The sequence below is a fragment of the Callorhinus ursinus genome, unplaced genomic scaffold (assembly GCF_003265705.2).
Source record: "Callorhinus ursinus isolate GAN/ISIS: 27379988/994484 unplaced genomic scaffold, GSC_fseal_2.0 scaffold10, whole genome shotgun sequence".
NCBI classification, from domain to species: domain Eukaryota; kingdom Metazoa; phylum Chordata; class Mammalia; order Carnivora; family Otariidae; genus Callorhinus; species Callorhinus ursinus.
In genome coordinates, this window is record NW_027397072.1 from 18,749,083 (window position 1) to 18,771,391 (window position 22,309).

The following is a 22,309-nucleotide window of genomic DNA, read 5'->3' on the forward strand; positions in this document are numbered from 1 at the left end:
TATAGGTCATGGACTGTGGCCAGTGGCATGGAATGCCTGACATTGTAACAAAGCTAAAACAAAGACTCAATTATTCCTTTTGGACATAATATGCTCACCCTCCTGTGTCCAAATACCACTAAGTTTCTTGGGTTGGCAAATAAAATGTGTTTCTGGATTATTTTTCTTCAAGTATCTTTTATAACGAGTTTACGGACCAGTGGTTTGTTTGAGCTGAAATATTATAATCATTAGATCAGATGGTGTGTGTAAAGTTCTTAGTCTAATATCTGGAATATAGTAAGTATTCAATTAATATTAACTAAAGCAAACACATGTGCACTTGCTAGTACACACACACACACACACACACACACACACACACTTCTGCTTTTAAACTAAAGTACAATCTGGGGATGTGTGTCAATATTTAAAATATCCTTTGGCCTAGATACCCAGCTTCTAAGAATTTGTCCTAAGAAGAAACATGTTTATCACAATGTTGTTTATAATACTGAAAAATTGGAACAACCCAAATCTATCAATAGAGCATTAGTTAAAAGAATAACAAGGCATCTATACAATAGAATATGATATGTGGCTCTTAAAAATAATGAAGAAGAATTTTACTTATTGATGTAAAAAAGTCAATGATATGTTATCAAATGAAAATGCAACTTACAAAGCAGTATTCATGGTGTGATTTTTTTTGTCAAAAGAATGAAAAGGAAGAAAAAACATCAAAAAAATCTCCTAAAAATATATAGCAAAATTATATGTCTTTTTAAATCTTTTTTAGTTATTACCTCTGAACTCTGGGATAACTGGTAATATCAATTTTCTTCTCTTGGATGTTCTGAATTTTGTTTCATACAGACACATACACACACACATATATATACACATACATATACATATATGCATATATGAAACAAAATTCAGAACTTCCCAAGAATTAAGATGACCAGTTATCCCATAATTATATATATTATACATAGCCATATATACATATATGTGTGTGTATATAACTTTTATAATCAGAATAAAGTAATACAACTATTTAAAAACAACCCTCAGCTCAGATCCCAGCACCTCTGGGAGGTGCTCCTGGGCTCTCCAGTGTTCAGTGTCTGTGCTCTCATAATTCCCTGTATATATAATTTTTCTGGCATTTCTCTCTCTGCATTATAGTTTTCTTATTATACATCAGCCTCATCAACAAGACCATGTAAATCTGTGGGCAAGCCATTCACCTGACTCATCTTTGATTTTCCCTTATATGCCACCTAGCTTATAGTTTATGTTCAGGGATGGTTTGTTCAATGAGTCAATGCAAAAGTGAATGGGTATAATGGCTTCTAGAACTAACCCAGTCTTCAGAGTCTCATGAGAGGAAAAGTAGAAGTAATGCTCCACTTGCCTTCATAATCTAGCTGCATCACGGAAGACCCACAGTCTGGAATCCCCTGAAGGGGTTCCCCCAGGGACACAGCAAGTGCTCAATATTTGTTTGTTGAAAGAAAGAATAAAAGATTGAACAGATGACAATGAACAGAAGTGATTATAACAACACCAGCACCATCCCATGCAGAGGATCTAGTGATAATGGGCGCCAGGACCTGAAAATCACCCTGAAATTGGAAGACAGAGATGTGATGGAACCCTAGAGATCATACAATGCATCTTCCTCATTTCACAGGTGAGGAGACATGGCCCAAAGAGGAGAGATGATTGCCTTGAAGACACAGGGCAGGTTAGCAGTAGCATCTGGGCTAGAACCCGGAGCCCTCACCACCTGCCTGGGGCTGCTTCCCTGAAAAGCTGCCTCTTCGCTCAACCACAGCCTCAGGTTTCTGTGTTTTCAGCGTGCTCTGCTTTTCTAGACGAACAAACAGAGGGCAAACTCAGGATATTCTCTACTCATCTTGGTTTGTGTTTTTTTCCCTTCTTCCATTCGCTCTATATGCCATTTGAACCAGACCTCTTCCCAGAGCAACTGTTCCTCTGTCCGTAATCTGCCCACATCTGGAGACCTGGCTGCCCTGGGGCCTGAATCTCACCCACCAGGGTTTTGTTCTGTTGAACAAAAGCAAATCCTGCATCAGGCAACAAATACTTCCCAATTCTTGAATAATTGAAAGCCTGGGCCCCAAGCCACAGCAGGCTAGGCACTGATTAGAAATGGAGAACGGGGAGCCCACAGTCAGCATCACCCCTGTTTGGGGGCACCCCACAGGACATCTGCCTCCCTCGGGTCTGCCGCCAGGGCCCAGGAGTATGTGGGACAGCAGGAAGAATTCTGCAAGCTTCAGCTTCTTCACAGCCCCTCTGCTTCTGCCACCAAATTAACCTATGTGGTAAAAGCCTTGGAAAACCCAGATCCCTTAATGGTGCACATCCCCAAGCTGTGATGACTGATCAAAGAAACTGAAAGTATGACTCCAACAACTATCTTCGCCTTCCGTCCACATGGGCTGTTGGTAAGAATAAGCCCATTTCTCAGCTGCCACCTGAGTCCTGAGAAAATGCAGGCCTCCTTTTCATCGCGATCATCTCCTTTTCCAGGTCAGATGAGGAAGGCAGAAGACGGGTCACAGTGACAGCACTCCGCAGCCTCCGTGTCTTAGAGACTCCATGAGACACACAGCACAGAGAGCTCCTTTATCCGAGGGAGAGCTGGGAGCAGAACGGGGACGGGCCCCAGGACTTCTGGCCACCAGCCCGGGGGCTGTGCTACCCTCGGAGCCAGACACCTCTAGTCTTACCCGCCTCCTGCCCATGCTCAATGCTGCGGCCACAGCCGTGTCTGCAAACTTCAAATACGATCAGATCATTCCCCTCTTCAAATTTCCACTTTGTCAATGTTTCCTATCACCTTTGGGACAGAGACCAAAGTCCCAAAGAGAGCTTTCCAGGGCCTCTGCAACCCAGTCTATCTCCCTCCATGTCCTCATCAAGCACTGTACTCCCTGCTCTAGTCACAGCCCCCACCATAGCCACCTTGACCTTCCTTGCGTCCTCAAAAGTGCCATGGTCTGTGGCTCTGGTCCTTCATATGTGTGTCCACCAGGCCTAGAACATTCTCTCCTAGTGAGCTCCTCCTCGTCATCCAAGGCTTTGATCCCTAAGGATCACTAATCCCTAAGGAAGAGAGTTCTCCACGGTATCCATCCGTATAGTGCCCTCCACTTCCCCTCCATCTCCCTCATGATCAGTTCTAGTGGCCATTTTTCCCATCAGACAGTGAGCTCCATGCTACTGCAGGATCACAACTGCCCAGGATCAATTGTGATGTCTGGCTCCAAGGAGGGCCTAGAAAAAAATCTGTTGAATGAACAAATAAATAAATGGCTGAATAAAAAGTCAAAACAGAAACAGAATCCACATCAGGCCATGAAAAAGTCCTTACTGACTATCTTTTCATTCATGCTTTGTTATTTTTTAATGAATATTTATTTAGTATCTGCTATGTGCCAGGAATTGCTCTAGGCACAAAGAAAAAATATATATAACAATGAAAAAGACAGGCAAAAATCCCTGCGCTCATGGGATGGCTTTTGTCCTAGTTAAAAAGGAGTCAGTTAATGAAGAAAATAAACAAAATGTGTAGTTTGTAGTATGGTGCTTGGCATCAGTGTAGGGGCAGGATATGGAGGAAGCAGGAGACGCTCACACGTAGGTGCTGACTACAGGTCGCTAAAACTAAATCTCAGGCTACCTAAGAGGTACCTGCCGCCTGTATTCCTCCAAATTCCTTTTCTTTTTTTATCAAATTCCCCTAGTGGTATGCATTTAATTAGCTTTCTATTTTAATGCTTTTTTAGCTCATTCTGAGATGATATAGGGGTCAGGCATCATTTTGTTCCCAACAAATGATCTCCTTTGGATAAATTCCTAAATGGAGAACTAGTTAATCAAAATGTACATTTTTAAGATCTCATGATGTACTTCCATTTTAAATAATTTTAGTAACTTACAAGGCCATTTTAGCAAAAATAAGTGTACCGCCTTCATCATATCATCAAGACTGAGAACTATGATTTTTTGTTTGCTTACTGTTGTTATTTTAGTAGATATTAAAATGGTATTTCAAAGTTACACTCATTTGTACTTCTTTGATTTTCCTGTTTTTATTTTTTTTTTAAATCTGATTACCTGAATGCAAAGCAGTGCTTCTTTACCTTGTGGAAAAGTATGACTGACTGTGTTTACTAAACTTGAGGTCTCTGTACTTTTGATAAGAGAGCAGAAAATCAAAGACCACGTCCAGGAAAGAGATTCCACGAAATGATGAGGCTGTTGCATTAGGACAATGGGATCATGAAAACTACCAGAATTGAAATATGAAAGAGACGGATAGGGTTCTAAACGCAAACCTGCCATGTCGGCATCTTGCCAAATACTTAAGTATCAAATACTTGGGTCAAATAAGCAATAATCACATACAGGACTAAGGACTGAAGTTCCCAAGGGCTCACAGACTGTCAGTACATTTTGACCAATTGAAGAATGGCCCTCAACAGTAATGTTTTTTGTCTTTCATTTGCCTTTATTGAGTCAAGATTTGGGGGTTTATATCCTAGAGGCTTGATTATTCAGATTATTTTTGTGTGGCTGAATAAATCAGCAACTAAAGGCTTTTCTCGTTACTCTTTCATTTTAAAAATTATACTTACAGAGTTATTTACATCACCCATGACTCTATTTCATTCTTATGATTATCATTAATATATAGTTTTTAAACTTGAACATGGACTCTATCCCAATCAGATGGCTTCTAATTTTTACTTTCAAAGTAATTGGAAATGTAAATTGCTAATTTAAGTTTACTGTCAAATATGAGACATTCTATACAATTTATGTTTTTCTTATTGTCTGGCATATTTTTTTCTTTTGCTATCAACCAGATAGTGTCTTTTGGTTTTAGCTAGATTTCATGTATTTATATTCTTTTCTTTAAAAAAGTGTGACATAATTTACATTTAATAATATTGACCATTTCTGATGTGCAGTTCTAGGAGTTTGACACATCAGGTCACAAATAATGTAACAGCTACCAGAATCAAGATGTAGAAACATTCCATGACCTTCAAAAATGTCTTTATACCCCTTGGCAATTAACCTCTCCCTCTATTTTCCACCCCTGGCAACCACTGATCTGTTTTGCCTTTTCCAGAATATCAAGTAAATGGAATCATATAGTACACAGTCTTCTGAGTCTGGCCTCTTTCATTTATCAGAATGCATTTGAGATTCATCCAGGGTATTGCATATATCAGTCCTTATTCCTTTTTATTGACAAAACAGTATTCCTTTACATGGACATGCCACAGTTTGCTGATCCATTTATTAATTAAAGTACATATGAGTTGTTTCCAGTGTAGGCAAATTGTGAATAAAGCTGCTATAAACATTCAGGTACAGGTTTTTATGTGACCGTAAGTTTTCATTTCTCTTGGGTAAATATCTAAGAGTGGCAATTATGGGTTGTACAATGACTTATATGGCTGTACATTTTACATTCCCACCGGCAATATATGAGAGTTCCACTGCTTCATATGCTTATTCGTTTTTGCATTGTCTTGATATTTTTATTTTAGCGTTTGTATTAGGTGCATAGCAGTATCTCATTGTGATTTTAATTTGCATTTTTCTGATGACTAATGAAGATGAGCAACATTCCACAGGCTTACTGGCCATCCACCACTTTTTGGCGAAGTGTCTGTCCAAATGTCCAAATATTTTCCATGTTTAATTGTGTTAGATATTTTCTCATTATCGAATTTGCAAAGTAATTTACACATTCTGGATACAAGACTTTTGTATTTTGCCAATATTTTCTCTCAGTCCATGGCATGTCTTTTCATTTTCTTAACAGTACCTTTTGCAAAGCACAAGTTTTTAATTGTGAGGAAGTTCGATTTATATTCCTTTTTAACAGAGTGTGTGTGTGTGTTTCCTATCTCTTTTTACTCCTTGTGCCCCCATCCGTGACCACTGTATAGCAGGTATATTTTGGCCTATTTTTACTAAGCACATCCAGTTGCCACTGCATCTCCTTAGCATGAAAGGAACACGTATGAGGACATGGAATGAATACTGAACAGAGTCAAGACGTCTAGATTCCTGTTGTCATTACTTTGCTATTGACCTTGAGCTTACTATTTAAATTCTTTACTCTCCATTTCTTCATCTACACATTAAAATAAAACCCACCTTACTCATTTCAGAAATAGTGAGGATGAAGTGAGAGAAAAAATACAAAAGCACTTGCGATGTTGCTGGAAGGATTGTGCATGCACAGGACATCCTGGAGGGAACATTATTTTTCCCCTAAAAATTTCCCATCAACTTTGACAGGCACGCTTGGACCCCACATTACAAAGGTACTTCTATAACTACAAATATAAAGCTCGAATGTATTTCACGGACCCCGTGCCTCTCTTTCACTCTAGAATATCCTTTGGCAACTCTGAATTTTCTTTTTCAGGCTTTATATCAGTTTTTTTTGATTCCATGTATTTAACACTGGATAATCTTCAGATTTCATTTCTAAAATTTATAATTTTTAATTTTTCAGAAGGAAATGCTCCAACCAGCATTAGAATTAAGATTCTTTCCTTTGGACATTTGGCAGAAACATCTTCTTTCATGAAATAGTGGTGTTATTCAACAATGGAGCATGATTTTTTTTTCTTCTCTTTCTCAAGGGAGGGAATCGAAGTATAGCAGAAGATTAAACATTCTCTAGGATATGTATGGTCCTTCTAGTAAAACTAGATAAAGAAAAGGATATTTCTGTGGATGGGAATATTTGTGGTTAGGAATTACAGCTGTAAGGATCTAAAAATTGAAACCATCTAGGAAAGGAATAAATTTTTAAAAAGATTTAGTCTGTATAACCACTGAGAGTTGATAACTTGTCACATTCATGAAGTTTTTAATGTTTGTTTAACATTTTGAATTTTTTTTTAAATGAAAAAGACTTCCTTATAAGTTATGGAACTAATTTTGGTAAAATTGCTATTAGCCTATTTTGGGAAATAGGTTAATCTTACACTGCACTCTTATAATAGCCAAATAGCTCAAATCCAGGATAATTGTTTTTAAATGAAGGTCAAATCATGTCACTGTTCTGGTCAATGGCTTTGCCATCTCAGAGCGGCAGCCAAAGTCCCTATGAGGGCCCATCTGTGGCACCCCGCCCAGCTCACCGATGCCACCTCCTGCCACTCTCCCTTCTTCCTACCCCACTCCAGTTGACTCGCCTTCTGTTCCTTGTTCATTTTAGCCCCTGTGTGCTCACTAGTATCTTTTGTCTGCAGATCTCTTTCCTCCATTATCACATAGCTCATTCCTGGTCCTGGACCAGTTGCATAGTCTGTTGGGCCCACTATAAAATGAAAATACATTTTCTTAAAAAAAAAATCATTAAGAATCTCAAGATGGAGACAGTAGAGCAGTAAGCCAAGTGTGATGCCTTATACCACTGCATAGGCCATATACCCATGAAGCCTGCCCTGCCCGGCTCCTGATTTCCTTCGCATCTGTGTTCCAAAGTCACTTTGTATTAGACAACTTGTCCCTCTGTCCATTAGTCCAGAAAGTTACTCCCTAGCACCCTTGGCCCCCTCCCTCCCTCCCTCCCTCCCACACTCCCTCCCTCCCTCCCTCCCTCCCACACTCCCTCCCTCCCTCCCTCCGTCCCTCCCTCCCTCCCTCCCTCCCTCCCTCCCTCCCTCCCTCCCTCCCTTCCTCCCTCTCTCCCTCCTTCCTCTCTTCCTTCCTCCCTTCCTTCCTCACTCCCTCCATCCTTCCTTCCCTCTTTCCCTCCTTCCTTCCTTACTTCTCTTTCTTTCTTTCTTTCCTTCTTTCTTTCTCTCTTTATCTATCTTTCCAAGTGGAATATAAAGTCCATACATGCTGTATCACTCAGAGCACAGAACATGCCCAGCATATGGTAGCCACTCAAATATTTGCTGACTGAATGAACAAATGAGTAAATGAGAGGTAATGAAAATCCAAAACCATATGAATGAAAAGAAAAAAAAATGAAAAGACACATCAGATTTTTAGACAGTGAATACTATGTTTGTATGCCTGGGGAGAGGTCCAGATCTGAAAATTCAAATTTGGGAATGCAGAAAGTGGATTAAGCCCTGGCTCCAACACTGGCCGGCTGTGTGACTTTGGATAGGTTTCTCAACCTCTCTGAGGCCCATGTCGTCACCAGTGCGGCAAGGGGCCTCATAGCATTTCATTCCACAACTTTATAGCATAGTCTCAAATTCTCAAATGAGACAGTATAATAATCTAGTCAGCTGAAGATCTTTTCTGTACATTTGGATCAAAACAAAAATGAAGCACTCTTTGGATGTCTCCAGTCTTCCCCTTCAATGTGAGGGTCTAGTTATAGACATATATGGGGTGTCCATATATACCATATTATATAATATGGTCTAATAAAACATTTTTCCTACGGAAAAAAAAATTACTCTACTTCGGGAGTAACTAGCAGTCTTGTAAATAGCTTATTATGTATCAGTTTAGGTAACTTGACCATTTAAACTCTTAAACTGGTCATACTAATCTGAGCTTATCTGAGCCCCTGGGTTGTTAGGTGTTAGTTCTTTAAAAAGGGGCGCCTCAGTGGCTTAGTCTTTAAGCATCTGCCTTCGGCTCAGGTCATGGTCCCAGGGTCCTGGGATGGAGCCCCGCATCAGGCTCCCTGATCAGCAGGAAGCCTGCTTCTCCCTCTCCCGCTCCTCCTGCTTGTGTTCCCTCTCTCATTGTGTCTCTCTCTGTCAAATAAATAAATAAAATCTTTTAAAAAAAAAGAGAGAAAGCTAAATGTAGGGGTTCCTGAGCCTCTGTTTCCTCACGGCTGGGTCATTCTGGGTGTCTATTGCCAGACGCGTTGTGGAAAACAGAATCCTCACTTAATATGCCATGCTCCGTTTTTTATTATTAATTCTAAAAATGATGAAGAAATGTTCTGATCATAAATTATCCTGGCATAGATGATTAAAAAAAAACAAAAACAAAAAACAGAACATTAAAATGCCTTCTGGCTCCGTATGTGTCTGTGTTGAAAAATATTTGTTTTCTAAATCTAGCCTCTCTCCTTTTTGGTCAATAATTGTGCATAGTATTTGCTTTGTAGTTTGTGTTTCATGTCCATTTTGCTCGAGATAATGTCCTGTGTCTTTTTCATTCTTCTGATTCATTTTTCTCTACTCATTGTGTTTTTTAGCAAAGAAGTAAACTGATCTTTTTTTCCTCCAAAATCCACATTAATCCTTCCCACCAAAAGATTTCTGATGTGCTTTTATCACTATTCTAAAATAATCCCCATATTCTATCTGATGGAATGAGAGCAAGATGGACCCCAATCACGTAAAAATAGACAGAGGCAAAATAAACCAAAAGTGAAACCCAAAACAGATTCTCAGTGCAAGGCTATGGCCTCGGTCAACTGAGTAGGAAGGATGGGCTTGGAAATTCTATAAATCTCAGTACAAGGTCAGAACAGGACTTGATGTTGAAGCCTTGACATCCTGACTATAAACCCTATTTCTGGGGGCAAGGATTATAGTTCCTTACTGGAGAGCCCTAGTTATAACATTAGGGAAACATGGATGCAGGAAGCTTGCCTGGTCATCAGAAAGGCAGGTTAGGCAGAAAAGAGCTTAGTGAATTAAAGATAAATTATAATGGAAAGCCCTGTCACTCAGACAGTGAGGACAAAATGAGAAAAAAAAACCATTATATTTATATATTATTCCCAAGTGTGGTACCAACATGCAAAGATCATCTGCGAAGCATGAGTCCAGAACATCCCACGGAATACACGTAGAGATTCAAGGATGTCCAGGATGATTCCCTATCCAGGAAGGAAATCTCTTTCTCTCCCTCCTAAAGGTTTGAATACAAGCCTAAGAACTCCTACAATAGAAAAGTCAAGGACGGATTTGACCCCACCTGATGTAGAAGTAAAGCTCTCTGCAGTAGGAGATGGAAGATTGGTTTCCAATCCCAGCCATTTCACTAATTAGACTGAGTACATTTCTCTTAGCCCCTCCAGACCAGCCCTTCTGTCAACTAAACACAGTGTGTGGGATGACCCAGCTAACGTCACGTAGAACAAAAGAATCACCCAATTGAGGGCTTCTTGAATTTTTGAAGCATAACACTATGACATAAAATAAAATCATTGCCACTTTAAGCTACCAAATTCTGTAGTCACTTGTGATACAATAATAGGTAACTGAAACCAAATTCTGTCCTAGAAATGGGATGCTATTGTAACATAACCCTAAGGCACATGGCATTGGCTTTGGAGCCTAGAAGTGAGTGAAAGGTAAAAGAGCCTTGAGGCAACTATTGGTAAAGTGTCAAAGGGCAGTGGGAAGATGTTTCTGGAGGCTGGAGAAAAGAAGCAGCGGTAAAAAGTTTTGTGAAATTGTTGCCTGTAGTTATGTAGCAAATAGAAAAAGTATCTAAAGTGCACCTGGGTGGCCCAGCCTGTTAAGCATCTGCCTTTGGCTCAGGTCATGATCCCAGGGTCCTGGGATGGAGCCCCGCATCGGGCTCCCTGCTCACTGGGGAGTCTGCTTCTCCCTCTCCCTCTCCCTCTGTTTTCTCTCTCTCTCAAATAAATAAATAAGAACTTCAAAACAAAAATAAAAAAATTTTAAAAAGTATCTAAGGAACTGTCAGATCTGGCTAAAGAGATTTCCAGACAGATTATCAAAAGTAGCAACTGGTTTCTTTTGACTCCATGTGATAAAATACTGATGGAGAGGGATGAGATCAAATAAGAAAATGTTAAGTTTCATGCAGAATTTGGAGGGAATATAAAGAAGCCAGGACTTACTCTTTCCAAAACAAAAATGTTTCCCAGTCCCAGCATCTCTGGATGGTGAAATAATCTCAAAGTTAAAAAAAAAAAAAAGTCTCAGGGTAAAAGATCCTTAAAGGTGTTTTTATAAGACCTTTATTAAGGAGCACCTAAGTCGCTCAGTCATTTAAGCGTCTGCCTTCGGCTCAAGTCATGGTCCCGGGTTCCTGGGATCGAGCCCCGCAGGGGGCTCCCTGCTCAGCGGGGAGCCTGCTTCTCCCTCTCCCTCTGCAGCTCCCTCTGTGTGTGCTCTCTCTCGCTCTCTCTCAAATAAATAAATAAAATCTTAAAAAAAAATAAGACCTTTATTAAGACTGAGTAAGATTTAAGGATTTGCCCAGCAGGACTTCTAAGAATCTTAAGAATATACCAGTGGACCCTCTTTTTTAAAAAAGCGGGGAGTGGGGGAGAGAAGGGCCCTTAAGAACCTTAAGGATAAAATACTGTAAAATGTTTCATCTAAATACAAAGGCATCCAGAATCTTGAAGGCTTTGTCCCACAGCACCCCATGTCACAGCAAACCAGAGAGGAGCTTCTCTGGAAGATAACTGTGTGTGACTTTTCTCTAATGGAATTAACTCCCCAAAAAGTCATGCAAATACTGAAGTTTTTAAGAGACTTGTATTACAGAAGCAGTTAGCTAGACACACTGTCCAGAATGAAAAGACACCTCTGTGCCCACAAAGGAAGCTGACTGAGAAAGCTACTCAGCTGAAAACACAGGCTACTCATTGTGCAAAAGAAAAGATGACTATGGGTAAAACCAAGAGCCCAGAGAACGGATATGGGAACCAAGAAGAACCATTCCCAGGGAGGAAGACTGGCCCCATCAAGGAAGTGGAAACACACGCCCAGCTGGATTTTATAATTAGCGGGCTCTCTGAACAGTTCTAGACCAGTAACTGCTATGTGCCCCCCATTTTCCTGTTTGGATGAGAATGTCTATTATATTTCTACTGTCCCTACATCACGACTGTCTGTTGGCTGCAAAGGGGCAGATAACTTGTCTCTTTATTTAACATATCTTCACATCGAGACATACTCAGAGAACCAGGCCTGAGGCATCTCATTAGTTTCTAAGCTATTTTTCTTTTTTTTTTTAATTTAATTTTATTATGTTATTTTAGTCACTATACAATACATCATTAGTTTTTGATGTAGTGATCCATGCTTCATTGTTTTCGTTTAACACCCAGTGCACTCCATGCAGTATGTGCCCTCCTTGATACCCATCACCAGGCTTTTTAAAGCAGGCTCCAGGCCCAGCGTGGAGCCCAACGTGGAGCCCAACATGGGGCTTGAACTCATGCCCCTGAGATTAAGACCTGAGCTGAGATCAACAGTCAGACGCTTAACTGACTGAGCCACCCAGGCGCCCCTCTAGACTTTTTAATATAACAAGATCCCGGACCTCAGCCTAAGCCTGATGCTAGAACGGAATGAGAACTTTGAGAGTCTTGGGAGGTGGTAAATGTATTTGTAAGTGCGGGAAATATAAATGGTTTGTGATAGACACAGGACATTCACAGTTTGTTTGATACTCTTCCCCTTGGAGGGAAGAGTATCATATTGGTCTCATATTCATCCCTTTTCATCTGAGCTGGTGTTGGTGACTTGTTTGACCAGAGAATGCAGCAGAATTGACGTCTTGGAGTTTTTGAGAATCGATCATAAGAAGCCTTAAAGCTTTCGCCTGGGCCTCCTGCAACACTTTCTGGGAGCCATGAACCACCATGCAGGTAGGCATTCCAGTGGACATTCTGACTTAGCACAGTCCTCCAGCTCTCTGCCTTGAAGATCGGACGTGGCATGAAGCTCTCTTGGGTCCTCTGGACCAGCCCACTCACCAGCTGAATATTACAGAGTGACCTCAGTCAGTGCCATGTAGAATTTAAAAACTGCCCAGCTGAATAAGCTCTGTCTAAATTTCTGACCCACAAAATTGTGAGAAAAAAATAAAATGATTTCTCATTTAAGCTGTTAAGTTTGAGGAAATGTGTTACATAGCAAAAAAGTTCTCTTTCTCTTTGTGGGTCTCAATTTCCTCACCAACAAAATGTAAGATTTGAATCATACCTCTAAGTTTCTTCTAATTTCACAAAATTAGCAAAATAACATGTAACTATTTTTATCAAATTGCCATAATCTTACTTACAAAAGCATCTATAGATAGTAAGCATTACAAATTCTGTCACTTCTGACTAAAACATCAGAAATAGAGTGAAAACACTGGAGAATTATTGTCCAGACACACTAACCAACATTCTAGTTGAAGAAGGATTACCAGAAATAATGTTTTTGGAGCAAGACAAAGTGATTTGTTCTTAATAACCCTCCATGGGGGCTAGCTAAATGCATACAAATTAATTTATATCTAAAACATCTAAGTCTTTCAAACAAAATTTCCCTTGAATAAAGCATATGAAAATTGATCCAGAAGATTAATTCCTATCTGCAGATTGGTGACTATGTATATATGTGGGTAAATGCACACACTTCTGTCTATTCATTTAGTACAGGAATTCCTCACTCAGAGTCTATGTACCCTCATGGAGTACACAAATATAGAATTCAAGGGGTCCGTGTGTGTTCATGGGAAAAAGTTACTCATTCTCCCTAACCTTTAACTGAATTTAGCATTAACTTCCATTATGAATGCAGATACCAAAACGGAAAAATATTAGAAGTGTCTGATTTTTGTCCCCAGTTAATCACCAGTATTTTCACTTCACTTAACAGTTGTTGCAGATATCTTAAATTATCCCTATACTCATCACAACTTTGACTTCAGGGTTGTTAATCTCACTCAATATTAAATGCATTAATAAAGACATATATGTAGGGGTGCCTGGGTAGCCCAGTCGGTTAAGCATCAGTTAATCGATTAATCAAGACTCTTGATTTTAGCTCAGGTCAGGATCTCAGGGTCATGAGATCGAGCCCTGCATTAGCTCCACGCTTAGTGCAGAGGCTGCTTGCAACACAGAGGCTGCTTGAGATTCTCTCTCTCTCTCTCCCTCCCTCTGCCCCTCCCCCCACTCATGCTCTCACTCTCTAAATAAATAAATAATCTTTAAAAAAATAAATATATATGTATGTATGTTACTATAATATATATCCTGCTATACCACAAATTTTCTAATGATATTTTGAGACTATTTTATCATAATTGGCTTCTGTATTTTGAGATTTCATTTATTCATTTGAGAGAGAGAGAGAGACAGCACAAGCAGGGGGAGAGGCAGAGGGAGACAGAGAAGCAGACTCCCCGCTGAGCTGGGAGGCCAACTGGCTTCCTTTTTAATGCTATGTGCTTTAATTTAGGTATTTGAAAACTTTCTGAGAAAGGATTCATAAGCTTCCTGAGACTACCAAAAGGGTCCATGGCTCCAAAAGGTTAGAAACCCCTGATTTTGAGCCCACACTATAGGCACTTAGCTCACGGGATTCTCCACGTGCTCTTGGAGGCCAGCGTGCCAATCAATACGTGTTAATTTTCTCTCATGCTCTCCTTTCCCTTCCTATTTCCCACATTAGTTGCACTGAGTATCAGCCCCTGTTTTAGGTTTTAGGTCCCTCTTTCACCTATGCCCCCTCATTCTTTTTAGATAATTCCAACTCAAATATTATTTTAGGTAAGATAGAAGTTCTTCATTTTATCCATGTCCACTGTTCCTACTGCTACATATATGCTGTTCTCTCTCAAATATGTATTTCCATGGACAGATCATCTAAGCAAAAGATCAACAAGGAAATAAAGACTTTAAATGACACACTGGACCAAATGGACTTCACAGACATATTCAGAACATTCCACCCCAAAGCAACAAAATACACATTCTTCTCTAGTGCCCATGGAACATTCTCCAGAATAGAGAACATCCTAGGTCACAAATCAGGTCTCAACCAGTACCAAAAGATTGGGATGATTCCCTGCATATTTTCGGACCACAGTGCTTTGAAACTAGAACTCAATCACAAGAGGAAAGTCGGAAAGAACTCAAATACATGGAGGCTAAAGAGCATCCTACTCAAGAATGAATGGGTCAACCAGGAAATTAGAGAAGAATTAAAAAAAATTCATGGAAACAAATGAAAATGAAAACGCAACTGTTCAAAATCTTTGGGATGCAGCAAAGGCGGTCCTAAGAGGAAAGTATATAGCAATACAAGCCTTTCTCAAGAAACAAGAAAGGTCTCAAATACACAACCTAACCCTATACCTAAAGGAGCTGGAGAAAGAATAGCAAATAAAGCCTAAACCCAGCAGGAGAAGAAAAATACTAAAGATCAGAGCAGAAATCAATGAAATAGAAACCAAAAGAACAGTAGAACAGATCAACGAAACTAGGAGCTGGTTCTTTGAAAGAATTAATAAGATTGATAAACCCCTGGCCAGACTTATCAAAAAGAAAAGAGAAAATGGCCCAAAGAAATAAAATCATGAATGAAAGAGGAGAGATCACAACCAACAGCAAAGAAATACAAACAATTATAAGAACATATTATGAGCAACTATATGCCAGAAAATTAGAGAATCTGGAAGAAATGGATGCATTCCTAGAGACCTATAAACTACCAAAACTGAACCAGGAAGAAATTGAAAACCTAAGCAGACCTCTAACCAGTAAGGAAATTGAAGCAGTCATCATAAATCTCCCAACAAACAAGAGCCCAAGGCCAGATGGCTTCCCAGGGGAATTCTACCAAACATTTAAAGAAGAATTAATACCTATTCTTCTGAAACTGTTCCAAAAAAATAGAAATGGAAGGAAAACTTCCAAACTCATTTTATGAGGCCACCATTACCTTGATCCCCAAACCAAAGACCCCATCAAAAAGGAGAACTACAGACCAATATCCCTGATGAACATGGATGCAAAAATTCTCACCAAAATACTAGCCAGTAGGATCCAACAGTACATTAAAAGGATTATTCACCATGACCAAGTGGGATTTATCCCTGGCCTGCAAGGTTGGTTCGACATCCGCAAATCAATCAATGTGATACAATACATTAATAAAAGAAAGAACAAGAACCATATGATCCTCTCAATAGATACAGAAAAAGCATTTGACAAAGTATAGCATCCTTTCTTGATTAAAACTCCTCAGAGTGTAGGGATAGAGGATACATACCTCAATATCATAAAAGCCATCTATGAAAAACCCACAGCAAATATCATTCTCAAGGAGGAAAAACTGAGACCTTTCCCCCTAAGGTCAGAAACGCGACAGGGATGTCCACTGTCACCACTGCTATTCAACATAGTACTAGAAGTCCTAGCCACAGCAATCCGACAACAAAAAGAAATAAAAGGAATCCAAATTAGCAAAGAAGAAGTCAAACTCTCACTCTTTGCAGATGATATGATACTTTATGTGGAAAACCCAAAAGACTCCACCCCAAAACTGCTAGAACTCATACAGGAATTCAGTAAAGTGGGAGGATATAAAATCAATGGACAGAAATCAGTGGCATTCCTATACACCAACAACAAGACAGAAGAGAGACAAATCAAGGAGTCGATCCCATTTACAATTGCACCCAAAACCATAAGATAAATCTAACCAAACAGGCAAAGAATCTGTACTCAGAAAACTATAGAATACTCATGAAAGAAATTGAGGAAGACACAAAGAAATGGAAAAATGTTCCATGATCATGGATTGGAAGAACAAACATTGTGAAGATGTCAATGCTACCTAGAGCAATCTTCTCATTCAATGCAATGCCCATCATAATACCATCCACTTTTTTCAAAGAAATGGAACAAATAATCCTAAAATTTGTATGGAACCAGAAGAGACCCTGAATAGCCAGAGGAATGTTGAAAAAGAAAAGCATCATGATTCCGGACTTCAAGCTCTATTACAAAGCTGTAATCATCAAGACAGTATGGTACTGGCACAAAAACAAACACATAGAATAATGGAACAGAATAGAGAGCCCAGAAATGGACCCTCAACATTATGGTCAACTAATCAGGAGAGAATGTCCAGTGGAAGAAAGACAGCCTCTTCAACAAATGGTGTTGGGAAAATTGGACAGCCACATGCAGAAGAATGAAACTGGACCATTTCCTTACACCACACACAAAAATAGACTCAAAATAGATGAAAGACCTAAACTGTGAGACAGGAATCCATCAAAATCCCAGAGGAGAACATAGGCAGCAACCTCTTCAACCTTAGCCACAACAACTTCTTCCTAGACACATCATCAAAGGCAAGAGAAGCTAGGGAAAAATGAACTATTGGGACTTCATCAAGATAAAAAGCTTTCGCACAGCAAAAGAAACAGTCAACAAAACCAAAAGACAACCGACAGAATGGGAGAAGATATTTGCAAATGACATATCAGATAAAGGGCTAGTATCCAAAATCTATAAAGAACTCATCAAACTCAACACCCAAAGAACAAATAATCCAACCAAGAAATGGGCAGACGACATGAACAGACATTTCTGCAAAGAAGACATCCAAATGGTCAACAGACACATGAAAAAGTGTTCAACATCACTCGGCATCAGGGAAATACAAATCAAAACCTCAGTGAGATATCACCTTACACCAGTCTGAATGGCTAAAATTAACAAGTCAGGAAACGACAGATGTTGGCGAGGATGCAGAGAAAGGGGAACCCTCCTACGCTGTTGATGGGAATGCAAGCTGGTGCAGCCACTCTGGTAAACAGTATGGAGGTTCCTCAAAAAGTTGAAAATAGGGGCACCTCGGTGGCTCAGCTGTTAAGCATCTGCCTTCGGCTCAGGTCACGATCCGAGAGTCCTGGGATCGAGTCCCGCATCAGGCTCCCTGCTCCGAGGGAAGCCTGCTTCTCCCTCTCCCACTCCCCCCGCTTGTGTTCCCTCTCTTGCTGTGTCTCTCTCTGTCAAATAAATAAATAAAATCTTAAAAAAAAAAGTTGAAAATAGAGCTACACTATGAGCTAGCAATTGCACTATTGGGTATTTACGCCAAAGATATAAATGTAGTGATCCAAAGGGGTATGTGCACCCCAATGTTTATAGCAGCAATGTCCACAATAGCCAAACTATGGAAAGAGTCAAGATGTCCATCAGCAGATGAATGGATAAAGAAGATGTGGTGTATACACACACACACACACACACACACACACACACAGAATATTATGCAGCCATCAAAAAAACCAAAATCTGGCCATTTGCAACCATGTGGATGGAACTAGAGCGTATTGTGCTAAGCAAAATAAGTTAATCAGAGAAAGATAAGTATCATATGATCTCACTGAGGAATTTGAGAAACAAGACAGAGGATCATAGGGGAAGGGAGGAAAAAATGAAACAAGATGAAACCAGAGGGGGAGACAAACCCTAAGAGACTCTTAATCTCAGGGAACAAACTGAGGGTTGCTGGAGTTGTGGGGGCTGGGAGGGATGGGGTGGCTGGATGATGGACATTCAGGGGAGGTATGTGCTATGGTGAGCGCTGTGAATTGTGTAAGACTGATGAGTCACAGACCTGTACCTCTGAAACAAATAATACATTACATGTTAAAAAAAAAAAAAAGAAGAAGATAGTAGGAAGGGAAAAATGAAGTGGGGGAAATCGGAGGGGGTGATGAACCATGAGAGACTATGGACTTGAGAAACAAACTGAGGGTTCTAGAGGGGAGGGGGGTGGGGGGATGCGTTAGCCTGCTGATGGGTATTAAGGAGGGCACGTTCTGCATGGAGCACTGGGTGTTATATGCAAACAATGAATCATGGAACACTACATCAAAAACTAATGATGTAATGTATGGTGACTAGCATAACATAATAAAATAAAATTTAAAAAAATATGTATTTCCAAATCTCATGTCTCTTCTGAGTTTGAAAGTCTACATTTCCAACTGCATGCTCATCTTGAATACCTTCACACACTTCGAATTAAACAGGATCCTTCATTATCAGCTCTTGCCATCATACCCTGACTCACACAGAGACTGAGACATACACAGAGACAGCAATGCTGTGTATTAGAATCTTGGGTGCCATATCTGGATTTAATTCCCTCTCCCTCACCCCCAAATCCAGTCATACTCGATGTGTCTCTTTAAATGTGTCTAAAATCCACTTCTCTTACTTGACCTAGACTCTGCACAGGTCTTGCCATGATGATTTTCATAATCTTTTAAAGAAGTCCATGTTTCTGGTATCTCATTTCTTTCATTCCAACTAGAATTATTGTTCTTATCTCACATTCCACCTTAACAGTTGCATTGCCTTGATCCATCAGTCTCACTCAGGTGATCTGTGAAAATACACATTGCTGGGCCCCACGCTGGGAGCATTTGATCCAGCAAGTCCATGGTAGGGCCTGGAAATTTGCATTTCTAACCAGTTGCCAGGTGAGGCTGATACTGCTGGTCAGGAAACCCACATGAAAATTCCTGCCCTAGGTCATTGGTCTTTAAACCCATGCCTATTATTTATAAATTATATGCATGTTATAAGGCACTAACACTGTGGGTATATTAGGAAACACACCAGTTAAGCGTCTGCCTTTGGCTCGGGTCATGGTCCCAGGGTCCTGGGATCGAGCCCCGCATCGGGCTCCCTGCTCCGCAGGAAGCCTGCTTCTCCCTCTCCCTCTGCCTGCCTGCCGCTCCCCCTGCTTGTGTTCCCTCTCTCGCTGTCTCTCTCTGTCAAAAAATAAAAATAATTTGTTTTTAAATAATAAAATAAAAACAAAATAATAAAATAATCATAAAAAGATGAGACAAATAAAATAGAAAATTCAATAATAATTCTTCCTGCATCCAAATGAATCATATTGTATACCCTGTATCAGAGGATTCTGCAAGGGACAGAGATTAAGAATAAGCCTGTGGCTTGAGATATAAAGTCCTATAAACTGTCTTTCTAGTCAACTAGAGCCTATTTGCTCTCTAATCCTGGCTCCAGGCCCTAGGTTACAACCTTAGGAAACTTTTCTAACCTCTCTAGGCCTCTAAGTCTTCCTGTATAAAATGGAGATAATATTAGTAACTGCTTCATGGGATGGTTTTCAAGATGAAATAAACTCATATGCATAAAAAAGTCCCTAGCACATAATAAGTGCTTGATTAATCTTGACTATTATGATTGCTCCTGGTTAAACATTTTATGTTATAAACCATGCTGATCAGTTCCCTGTTTCCTGAATAAACATCTACAACTCAATGTCTTTGCTTGTGCTGTATCCTCTACCTGGAATATACTTCCTTCATCTCCATTCAGTAAAATCGTTCTCATTTTTCACAGCCCTGCTGAAAATGTTATGTCCCCTGTGACAACTTACCCAAATCTCCTGGCATAATTAATTGCTTTCTCTTCTATGTTCCCAGGGCACTTTTGGAAGACTCTGGAAATGGCTTCCCACGTGTATTATGTACAGTTGCTTGCATGCCATCCCCTCCAATATTGTGAGATCCTTGGTGGATGAATAATATCTAGTTGACATATGTATCCATCGCATAGCCCAAGAAAATTCTTGGCACATCGTAAATGCTGGATATGGATTGCAAAACAGGTCAGGGACGCAAGGGCGACAACCCCACCCCAGTACCACAGCACAGCCTGCAACTTGTATTCAGCTACTGATGGTGTCTTCCCCAAGTGACTCCCTACTTCGGCCCCACTTTCTTTGGTCCATTGGCTAATGAGGTCTGTGATATAATAAAAAATAAATATTGGGTCTTTGTCCCAGGTTCCTGGTACACAACTCCTAGAAACCCTGTGGTAAGAGTGTCTTTTGCGTGCTAATGAGAGGACTGGTTCTGGGGCTCCTGGGTGGCTTCAGAACGGGGGTTGTTCACCAGAAAAAAAAACAAACCTTAATCACAAACTTGGAACTTTCAGTCCCATCCCCTAGCTTCTGGAGAGGGGAGAAGGCTAGAGATTGAACTCAATCACCAATGGTCAATGATTTAACCAATCATGCCTAAAAAGCGACCTCCATAAAAACCCCCAAACAACAGGGTGTAGAGAGCTTCCAGGTTGGTTAATGTATGCATGTGCTGGGAAGGTGGTGCACCCTAACTGCACATGACAGAAGCTCCTGGACTCAGGACCCTTCTGGATCTCACCCTCTGTCCCTCTTCACTTGGTTGTTCATTTGTATTCTTTATAAACTAGTAAATGCAAGTAAAGTGTTTTCCTGAGTTTTGTAAGCTGTTCTGGCAAATTGTCACACCTGAAGAGGGAGTTATGGGAACCCCAATTTAGAGCCAGTTGGTCAGAAGTGGCAATCTGAGACTTGACATTGGCATGGAGGCAGTCTCACGGGACGGAGCCCCTAACCAGCGGACTCTGTGCTGACTCTGGGTGCTTAGTGCCAGATTAAATTGAATTGTCATCTACCCAGTTGATGCTGGAGAACTGACCGGTGTGGGGGGACAGCCCCACCCACTTGGTGTTAGAGTATGAATAAAAACAGTACAGAGAAGCCAGTTAGGTTCGTATGGGAGTCTGCAGCCCTCTGAGAGAAACATGCTAGCTAAACCCAAGAAGCAGCACACTGTGAACTATGCCTCCATCAGCCCCATATCCTTTCCATCAGAAGAGCATGTTCACAGAATGGGGACAGACGGAGTCTCGTAGATTTGATACCTCAATTCTTCTTCTCCCTGGTTCCCATAATTTCATGGCCTTGGGATTAAAAAAAAAAAAAAAAGTGCCTGTCCTCAGTATGAAAACTCCCCAACCCAGTCAATAAGATTGCCCAAGCTCCTAAGGCCCCAGAGGCTTCTAATCTTGTGTTTCCCGTGAGTGAGCACCCTCCATACAGTATGTTCCAGAGCTCATCCACATCCATTTGAACCACAGGTAAAAGTGTCTGTTCCGTGCTCCCTGCTTACCAGCACTCTGGTGCTTGTCTTCACCTGCAGTTCCGTCAGCATCACCTAGTTCCCTGAGTGGGTTTCCTGAGGGGGCTTGCTCTTTGTAAATCCTTGGTGCCCACGGCATGGAAGAAAAATTGAAACCAAATTACACGGACATTTTAATTAGCCCTTCCTCCACCTACTAACAAGGTCAACATTGGCACTCTCCTCTGCCAGATTCGCTATTCAGGGGAGGTCTGTTTACATGGACTCGTGATCACTGGACTATTTTGTTGTGAAAGAAAAGCTAGCTTCATGTCACATAAAGTATATTCGTAAACCACAGCCCACAGCATGAGGGAGTCAGATATGCCCTTGTCAACCCTAATGAAAGAAGAATATCAAACCCATTAAAAGGCTAAAGTCCAATCACCCTTCAGTGATTTTTCTTTTCATCAGCAAAAATGCTCATTAATTCTAATATCTTTGCTTTTAGGCATGAGCTTTGAGATCTGAACAGAAATTCTATTTGTAATGAATACATTTTGACAGAAGTAGAATTATGATGATTCTACTGGTAATAATAATAAACCATATGAAA

The 22,309-nt window shown here is 40.4% G+C and overlaps 1 long non-coding RNA gene across 1 annotated transcript in view; it reads right to left on the reverse strand.

Annotated features, from left to right (window-relative positions):
* LOC141373483 (uncharacterized) overlaps positions 1–21,869 on the reverse strand; it is a 127,482-nt gene extending 105,613 nt beyond the window's left edge. The window contains exon 1 of the long non-coding RNA XR_012379543.1: positions 21,745–21,869. This is a non-coding gene — a long non-coding RNA (uncharacterized lncRNA). The remainder of the gene's footprint in view (positions 1–21,744) is intronic.
* Positions 21,870–22,309: the final 440 nt, after the last annotated feature.